The sequence below is a fragment of the Silene latifolia genome, chromosome 11 (genome assembly GCF_048544455.1).
Source record: "Silene latifolia isolate original U9 population chromosome 11, ASM4854445v1, whole genome shotgun sequence".
NCBI lineage: Eukaryota > Viridiplantae > Streptophyta > Magnoliopsida > Caryophyllales > Caryophyllaceae > Silene > Silene latifolia.
In genome coordinates this window covers 128624060-128634607 of record NC_133536.1, presented here as the reverse complement: position 1 = coordinate 128634607, position 10548 = coordinate 128624060, and the positions used below count along the sequence as shown (strand labels likewise).

The 10548-nt window shown below is 42.2% G+C and overlaps 1 non-coding gene across 1 annotated transcript; it reads right to left on the bottom strand.

The window, feature by feature from the left end:
* Positions 1-7527: 7527 nt before the first annotated feature.
* On the bottom strand, positions 7528-7634 carry LOC141615871 (small nucleolar RNA R71). Its single transcript, XR_012530260.1, has one exon. It is a non-coding gene; the product is annotated as a small nucleolar RNA R71 (small nucleolar RNA).
* Positions 7635-10548: the final 2914 nt, after the last annotated feature.

Genomic DNA, 10548 nt, shown 5'->3' with positions numbered 1-10548 from the left:
AGACAAATGGTTCTCATCATTTGATGATCTTTCATCATGCTTCTCAAAAATCAAATCAAAAGGAAAAATAAAAGATACTCACCACTACCGGCCAGTACGCCAACCTCCCGTAAAGGAACGCCGAGTAGTCCTCGCCAGGAAGAAGAAGGGCGTCACCACTGGCACCAGCCAAGTCCGCCTCCCTCTCAGCCTCAGAAGGCTCCCTAAACATCATCCTGGGAGGATCGACGGGAACCGTCAACACGCCCCGCGAGCACTGACGAGCCAAGCGCTCGCCCAAGTACCACACAGGACCCATCGACGTCCTCAACAACAGTCGTCCCGAGCTCCTAGGTCGAAGGACCTCAGCCACAAAAGGAGGCGCTCCAGCGTACTCCGCCCAAGGTCGGGGCACCCACTGAGACAAGATAAAGCAAGGATCATTCCTATGATCAACTAAAAGCGAATATAGGAAGCACGAGCAAATATAGGTGAGATACTCACGCTACTCAGCTGAAGAGCGTTCACGTCCCGCCGGTAGACTTTGTGAGAAGAACGCTTGCTCTTCGTCCGGCACATCACCCAATCCCTCACCACGGGATAGGCCCTCTCCAGCGGCTCCGTCCTCTTGGGCGCGAGGCTCGGGAAGTAGGAGTACACCCACGCCTGCAAAGCAAAATAATCAATGACGATCTTTCGTAATTTGATAAAGAAAGGAATTTACTTTGGTCTAAAGGTAGGTTCATACCTCCAGCAGTAGTCCAGGTCCGACAGCACCAGGAGAAGTCCCCTTCTCCATCAACTCCGGACGAACCATGGCCCTCATGAAGCGGATGAGGACCGCAAAACCAGCAGTGACCCGGTCCCAACGTCCCAGGGAACTCGGTCGAAAGGAAGGGAAGAAGCTTCGTCGACAAATCGCCCTTGTCTCCGAGGTAAATCGAAGACGAAACCACGAGCCACGGACGAGCCCTCTGCTCCGCTCACCGACAAGGAGGAGGAGTCGTCTCCCTCCCGTCAATCGTCACCGGCGCGGGTTTTCCCGCAAAGTAGTCTCGAACGTAGGAACCGGGTATCAAACCCGTCGTAACACCTTCGGCGACAAGTTCCAGCCGATCAATCTCCTCGCCTCGGCCGAGTCCGCCCTCATGGCAGTCTCCGGCCACACCACCTCCTCGGTCCCGCACGGCAGACCAGAAATCATGCCATAGTCCTCCAAAGTGACTCCCACCTCACCAAAAGGCATGTGAAATGTGGAAGTCGTATCCCAGAATCGGTCCAAGAAAGCACGAACCAGGCTAAGATTAGCCCGCAACTTCCTCTTCGCAATGTCGCTCCAGACCTGCACCAAAGGACCGAACGCTCCACGCTCGATCATGGCCCTCTCCTCCGCCGACAGCCGCTCGTAGTGCTCCATCGCTGTCGTGTAACCCGAGAACGACCTGATGTTCCCGGCCTCCTATTGTGATTTGAAACAAAGCTATCTTTAGTTTTGAAGGAAATTTGAAAGAAATTTGGACAAAAAAATGAATAGGGATGAGTAGCGAGTAGTGAATTCCTATTTACCAAACTCTTCACCGTCCTGTAGGACAGGTGACCCTCTGCAGCCCACACCAGGTGCCTGCTCTCCCAAGTCTCAGCCCACGCGGGAGCCCCTCTCAGCTGATGACCTCCTCGTCCGACGTTGGCCCGTCTCGGGGCCTCCTCCTCCTCGTAAGCCTCGTCCCCGGCAGCCATCACCGTAGCGGTGAAGGCCTGCTCTAAAGCCTCCCCGACAGTGGCAGCGTCGATCTCCATGGGAGCTCTCCCAGAAGTAGAAGCCTCATCACCAGCAACATTAAAGCAAATTTAGGCCGCGTCACATGACGACAAGCCTTGGTTAAGGGATTTTCGAGCCTTCGGAAGCCCTGAAACCGCTCTTTTTTCGCCATCCTTGGCCATATTCCCACCAACCCGATCACTCATGTGGTAATTTGGGTCAAGTCAAGCCTAATTCAAAGCCTAGTTCCGAGTTCGAGTCGAAATTTCGGCAGCATTTCGTTATAATGGCGATTATGCCCTAGAAAAGTGTCCTGAAAAAGCTGTCACAAACCAAAATTCCGAGATGGTAGAAAGTTTACCCATCATTCAAGGATCCCAAATATCAAGTTTCATTACAAATGAGCAATCCTAAGGCTATTTTCGAAGCAATTTACGGTTTAGCTGTAAAACCGTCTCAAATTTCACTCAAAGGCTCAAAACTTGATGAAAATTCGAAACAAATACATGGTTATGTTCCTAATATTACATAATATCCATTTCTAGTGTCAATTTGACAAGGCAAATTCATTTGGGGGAAAAGCCCCAAATTTTCGATCGAAAGGGTCATAAACCCTAGATTTTTCGGCTCAAATTTGGACGAATGTGGATGATTAATGCAAGATTGAGACACATACCTCGATTAGTCATGTTTAATGCAAGATTTTGAATCAAACCTTGGCAGAAATGGTGAAGATTTGAGAGAGAAATGTGTGATTTATGTTTCGAGCAAATGAATACAAAGCCTCCTGATTTTCGCGTTTTTACGCAGGAAAACCAAATTGGGGAATAGACGCAGCAGGCGCTGCGCCTCTTCCAAGAGACGCAGCTCTTGCTGCGCCTCTTCCTTTTGTTCCCTTCATACGGATTTTCAAAAATTCGTTATGAATTCGTTATTTGTGGGCCCATCTTTGGTGCGCCTCTTCCCCGATGCTATTTTCATTCTTTTGGTCCGTTCGGCGATTTTCTTTCGTTCCGGCCCGCATTTCCAAGCCCGTAGCAGACTATTGCGTATTATTTATTCCGTCCAAGACCTTTTGCTTGTCGCAACGAGCATTCATTCCTTCACAGAATTCAACACACCTTCATTGTGTCTCCAGTGAGAGTAAGCGGATATACTTTCCCTCTCATGACGAGAAGAATAATTCCCAATCGTGTCTCTAGCGAGAGTAAGCGGACGTACTGTCTCTCTCAAGACACGAGGATTGACATCTACCTAAGCAGATTTCCCCTCGGCTTCCCCCGCTTTGTGTCCCGCTACTCGCAATTATTTCCCAAAGACTACCCAAAGCGCTTTTCCTCTCGACTCCGCCCGTGTCCTGCTACTCACAATGTTTCTTGTTTCCCCGCGGGGTGCGACAAAGGTGTCGTTCTCCAGAAGTTCCCAAACCAAAGCCTTCTTTCTTAGGTTCGTAGACCCGAAATTAGGATTTTTTTAACTATAGGATCCCAATCCTTTTAGGTTCGTAAGACTTCAAGTTCCCCAAACCAATAGAGTTCCTATACCCAAGCTTTAGTTACCCTTACGCTGAACTTACTTTAGGCCTCACTCCCGCCGATGCTTTCCTTTAGGGTCCCAAACCCTAGCGCCAATCCTTATGTATCCTTTAGGTCTTACCCTTAGCTCCCATGCTCAACCTTAGCTCCTACGCACCTCCGGAAGCATCTCGAGAAAGAAGTCTCAGGTATGGTCTCTTCTTATGGCTGGCGAGCCTCCTTACGTAGTCTAATGGACTTTAAACGACCCTCCCCGATAGTCGACAGACTCTAAAATGTTCCCGACGACAGGTCCTTGGTTCAGACCCCTTTAACCGCCTCGCGTCGCCATAGTCGTCAGGTTGTAATCTTCGATTGACCTGATGGCTATACTTTGACTTTCGCCTTGTCCAAGCCTCAGTCAAAGTGGGGGCTCTGTAGATACCTCATTTCTGCACCTCCCGCAAACCACCCGGTGATGATTGGGGCGCATGTTTGGTACGCGGAACGGTTTGTGACAATTCGTAAGATTATCGTCAAGTGATTGCTCAAAGATTAATGTCTACCTCTTAGTTGTCATCTACATCCCGATACGGTCGTTTTGACAGTAATTAGAGTACATTCGGAGTCCGGGCCTAAAACCGTCTCCATTTTCTGATAACCGCTAAATCCCGAGTCAGAATGTTCTGGAATGTTCCGGATATTTCTATTCCATATTTCAGAAATTTTATCTTTTAGTAAGAAATTTCCCGTAATATTCACATAAGATATTAAGGAAAACCGAATTATTTCCGTCCTACCAAAACTCAAACACGGAGATCTTTCTTCTGCAGGAGGAAACCCCTTGGGAACAGATGCAGCAGGTGCTGCGCCTCTTCCAAGAGACGCAGTGGCTGCTGCGCCTCTTCCCAGGCCCTTTTCTGCATATTTCTCGTATCTTTTTCATATCTTTCCGAGATTCACTTCCAAAGAGTCTCCGAAACCCTAATTCCTTCACGTGATTAGTATAAATAGGAGCCTTAGCTCCTCATATTCCTCACGCGAGTGTCCGCCCTTCTCTTCTCCCTTTGCATTCTAGACTTTGTTCTTACTTTTTGGCGTCTACGTGCTTGAACTTTCGACCACGTAAGCTCGGATCCTTCTGAGTACCAGCCTCCCCGTTTGCATGACCGACCAATTTGACCAACTCCACCAATAATCAACTTAATTAATTTAATCGTTTTCCTCTTACGAGGGCACTTTCTTTGCATTCGCGTCGAGCATCACTAATCGATATCTTAGTCCTTCTCGTTTCGTCAACATGTAAGTCTAAGGGTGTAATCTCTCTTTTATTTATTGTATTTTATTTATTGTATCACAATTGTAAGGTTTATGTCGAAAGTACCATTAAAACCGATTTCTAAAACCACTCTTTAAAACCTCTTTTTACGGATTTCCAGTAGATAACCGTCGAGAAAGGACGCAAAGAAATCTGCGCGCCTCTTGAAGGAGCGCAGCTTCTGCTGCGCCTCTTCGTGAGGCCGCCGCAGCTTCTCGCTTCCTTTCTTCTTCGTTAAATCCTCTTTATTCGTCAAAATCCTTTTGTTTGTTTCGTTTATTTATTAATTCTTCGTTAGGATAGCATATAGTTCACATGTATTACATTAATCATCATCATTAATATGTTTTTATTATTCAATTCCGACTTAAATCCCAAATAATCCAATATTTGCGGGTTTTCGTCATTAAATTCAATTCCGGGTTGTAGAGATTTAATTCATCCATATTGAGTTTCTGGAATTCGTCTTTGATATAGCTTTCATCTGTTATTTCACATGTTCATCATATATTCGTCATTAATCCATCGTATCTAACTTAATTAATTGAATTAATTCGTTTGACTCATTAATATTTTTCACTTCTGTCATTATTCCATCTCGTGTTAATTCGTTTGCATCCGTCTCATTCATATTTTACTGTTTTCACGACCCATTCATATGTTAAATAAACATGCTAATCACTTCCATCCGAGTAAATAATACCAATTGATCATTAAATCACCAATTAACATTAACGGCTCGCAATTACGGCTTCACAGCCAGAACTGAGCCAAGGAACAGATGCAGCGTCTGCTGCGCCTATTCCAAAGGACGCAGCTCTGCTGCGCCTGTTCCTGGCTGAGTTCTGTCCCTGAACTCCGTTTATGCCTTGACCTAGTATAATTAGTTTACGTATAATTAACTATTAACCGTAATATCACGCTAATTCCTGTTCGTTTACTTCTTTCTTTTATTCGTTTTCTCAAATTATCCGTTTTAAAGGTATTTTCGACATAAATCGCCTAATCCTTTGTAATTAATGTAATTTTCATTATTGTAATTTATAATTATTGTATTTCTTTTATTGCTTGTATGTTTTCACATGTAATTCAATCTTAAATCCTACTTCGACCCAATTGTATGCTAATTACGTGTCAACTGACTTAGTCTAATTCTCACATGCTAGGATTAAGACTTGGATGTTGCATTGCATGCATATAGCCGACGGTATATCAAGTATGAATAACTTCCCTAATCATTAGTAGAGGCCGCTATCGAGGCGGGCGGGATTAGGTGTTCGATCAAAAGAGCTTCCTAATACGTACCCTCACCCCTTACTCCAGGATATCTCAGAAACACCCGTGTTCATTGGCATCCACGAGAGTCATTCTAGACATAGAATTCTAAGGGTAACGATTGCTTAGTGTTCATGTCACTACTTTGTGTCTTGACATGACACGAGGTATTCGAACGGTTCCAATTTCCCATAAAAATTGGTGGCGACTCCATACAAATGCAAACGCTTGTTTCCCAAGCGCCCCCGTGGCCCCCGCTGTCCACAGATATTTAGTTGAATACAAGTATAAGAGTAAAGTGAGAGTAAGTAAATGTGTAAGCAAGTATCCTTCTTATTTTCCTCTTTTCTTCTATTTATAATAGCTTTGCAACGACTTCTTCAGGGTAATTTTAGGGTTTCCTGGTAAATAGGACTTGTGCCCTATTTGCCCAGGGGTGGTTGCTTGACTTCTGTAACCTTCCAGCCGTTACCCTTGCTTAGTCAAATCTTCTATACTTTCGTGTGGAATGTTTTAATGGGTCTTCCTTGATTATAGGAACTTCTTTTTTAAGTCTTAACCGTGCTTCAACCGTTGCCTGCCTTGCCTTGATTGTGCTGATTTGGTGATATCCCTTCAGGCCAGGCTTAGTAGATGCATGTCGTGTCTTTCCCTCCTGGTTGGTGCCTGCTCATGCGTTCTGAACTCTTTGTACAGGATGACTTTCGTTCAGGCTTGGCTTTGGGTATTGCCTGACTCATGTCTGATTGGGCAGGATAATTCAGGGCCCAACAGATTGCAAATCTCAAACTCAACCCAATATTGTGAACCCTAAGACATAACTTTCTACAATCGATAACTTAATCCAATACCCGTTCCTTGGGATCTGACATTTACTTACCATTCTATTAAGAGTAGTTTGTTGATTATATAAATAGTGTTTGATAGGGAGAATTGATGATATTCCACACCCTCATCAAAATGGCGCCGTTGCCGGGGACAGTGTTCAATTGAGTTGTTATTTGTTATTTTTAGTTGTGTCTTTCTTAACCTTGGGGAAGTAAAACTCCTCAAGGTAGTTTTAATTGTTTTCTAGTTGTTTGATTTTTGCATGTCTAGGAGATCACAAGGAGGTCTTTTGCCTATTGATCCTGAGATTGAAAGAACTTTGACGAATATTAAAAGAGTTGTTAGAGGAATTTCATCAATTGTTGGTATTGGAACTTGTGTACATTGGTATTATCCAATCAGATAGTGTTGAGTTTACCAACCCTTTTGCAAGACAAGGAGAGGAAAACCCAATCCCAAACCAACCACAAAATCAACCTACAATGCCTAAATTTGCATCTCATTCCGTACCAACCGAGGAGAACCTACCTATTGGTACTCCAACATCACACCACTTAACCGGTAATTTCATTGCCAAATCTGCATTCATACAATTAGTTGAGAGAAGTCAATTTGGAGGGATGCCTAGTTAGGATCCTCATCTATACATGGAGACTTTTTGTGACTATTGTGATGCAATTTCCCAAATGGGGGTAACTCAAGACCAAATTCGATGGGTATTGTTTCCTTTTTCCTTCATCGGAACCGCAAAACAATGGTTGAAGAGCCTAGACAAGTCTACTCTTAGTATTGATTCATGGAAAAAGTTAGCACTTGCCTTCTACAAGAAGTTCTACCATCCGGAGAAGACCAACATGTTAAGAGCCCAAATAACCTAGTTCAAGCAAAGAGATGAAGAATCTCTATATGAGGCATGGGAAAGATTCAAGGACACATGTCTCTTTTGTCCTCATCATGGACTAAGTGAATGGTTCCTAGTCCAACAATTTTGGAATGGATTGTATGAAGATGCAAGGAATGTGCTCAACATGGGTTCTAATGGAAGATTCACCGAGGTTGATGACAACCAAACTTGAGCAAAGATAGAGGAGATGGTGGTTCATAACTCTCAATATAGTAGGCCAAGAAAAGCTACTAGGTGAGGGAGACATGAAGTTGATTCGGTCACACAATTGAGTGCCGATTTGGGTGCCCAACTAAGCTCCCATATTGACACAATGGACTTAAAATTTGAGAAGGCCATAGCCAAGATGAATGAAGCCTCTCAATCATCCAAGCAACATGTTATGGCCATGGTGGCAACCTCTTCTATCCCAAATGGAGTGTGTCAGAGTTATGGAATTTTGGGACATGATCAACAAGAGTGTAGGGGCACAAGTGAGCACGTGAATGCTTTCCAAGCACACAAGAATGACACCCCTTACTCCAACTATTGCATTGAAACACCAAATTCCACCCAAACTTCTCATATAAAAGCCAAAATATTCAAAATGAAGGAAATGTAGATTCATATACATACTAACATACTCATATATGTCGAAATTAATTTGTCATAAAATTAAATGTGGATTTTATGCATGCAAACAATATAAAAATAGAGGAGAAATCATGTCCTTACATTGATGATTTCGGTATAATGGGCACAAGAGAGATCACCTTTCTCTCTTGTTCTTGAGCTTTCCCTTATGGATGAACCAAGATCCAAGTGTAGGATCTCTCCCTAAGCTTTATACCCAAGGCTTTCTCTTAATTTAATTAACATTACAAGAACTAGTATAATATTAATTAGTAGAAAATTGAACCAAAATATTTATAAACTCTTAAATATTTCGGTTTTAGAGAGAAGAAAAGGAGGATTTAGTTCTCTCTAGAAATTGTATTTTTTGGATGAGTAAATGAATGATAATATTTTTACAACCTTTTGTATATTATTAGGTAAAAATTATGGAAAAACCATCATAGGTTTTGTCTTCTCAAAACCGTGTAAGAGGAGGGCTTTAGGGGAGGCAATGCATGGAAAAATTGTTCTTCACAATGAACAATTGGCTTGCATGGCTAGTGACTAGTGTAATCATCATGTCTTCCACTAATTACAATTAACATATAATTAGCTCAACAACCCTCTAATTTTCGGCCCACTTGATAATATGGATTCCATATTATTTTTGTCAATTGTCAATATGTCACATGTCATATGTGATATAAATTTGTTATGTATTTTTATCATATTAAAAATCAACGTATTAATAAAAATACGTCACATACAAAAATCGACTTAGTAATTTCATAATTACTTGTGCCAAAATATTTTACCAATTTATAAATCACAACAGATTGTATTTATAATAATTCATTCAATTCTGATTGTTTCTTTAAACAATAATTTCATCCGAGTAATGATACAATTCAATTACTCAGACCGTATCTCATTTAATCACATTTCAATTTGATACGTAAATTTTACTTCCAAAATCGTCCGTCAATTTTCAAGTAATTTAATTAACTCGCAACATTATACGATTAATTAAATAATCAATTAAGAGTGTTGCCCTATAGGTATGACCTAGGGGGTCAATCGATCACCACCGTCGCACGACAAAGAATGTCAAACTCTAGTCACCAATCATTACCGATATATGTTGACCATTGACATAACAAAATTACTTCCCAATTGTATTCTTTATAATGAGATTTAACGTGTGATCATCATGATCAACAGTCGTGATCGCATTATTGTCGGAGGACACATATTCCAACAATCTCCCACTTGTCCTCGACAAGTGTGCGTCACCAATTCTCTTGTCCTATTACTATCTCCCACTCAATGCAAGGTGTCTTTCAGGTCTTACTTGCAAGTGATCATATCGAGAGTGGTTTCCTCGATCCGAGTATAACCGATTGACCGGACTTATCTATCATAGATACTTTCCGAGCGTGGCCACGCATTTTCCAATTCATTACTCCTCGAGTGGCCCCGAGATATTGTTATAACCCTGACTAGGGGTGGACAATTCCTATCGCACTCATTCCCTTCGACTAGCCACAGCCATCATAACCCAAAATATGCCCATTTGACCCCATTTACGAAGGTCGTAGTAACACAAATCAAAGTTAATCTGAAACTGTGCCATCTTAGACTAATAGTCTTTAGTCAAAAGAATCGACTCATTTGAATACTATAGTAGTTCTCGCCACGACCAGGCTATATAAATTTGCCAGAACTCTATAAGCGGTCATTAGGCCCGACAAAATGTTCCTAACAGTCTGCCTATGTGATCGACTAGTCATCTCACATGACTCTATGGCACTTGAACTGGCCATCAATCGCATCACACTCTAGTCACTTCGAGACGTCACCTCATACAAGTAACTATGGGCAAAAAAAATGTTAATCCATGTTCACTTTAACGCGGTTCAATTGTCTCTACAACCCGTTTGGATATAACAATGTACAAGGTGAGTTAATAATAATAACTCAAACGACAAATGTCGACATCACACTCGGGTAGTCAATATCATATTACAACCTTGTGATGTATATCGTCAGTGTAAACACTTATTGATTGCAATAGAAGTTTAACATCCCATGTGTCCATGTGTTCAAACTTGTTACACTTGCAATCTCCTTCACATTCATGTTCTCTCTCATAGCATGAATCTTACCAAGTACACATCAAGGTTCACGACCTTGGTTTCGGTTCTTTAACTTGAAAGAACTTTCTTATCGACTATCACATAACGAATGAATTTGTGATGAATAATATAACTTGTACTGATCAAGTATTTCATCCACACACAATGCACTAGGTATATGTTTTGTAGAATCTTGTAACAATTTGTCAAGATTATTAGCTTAGTACTTCTCACAAGTCTCA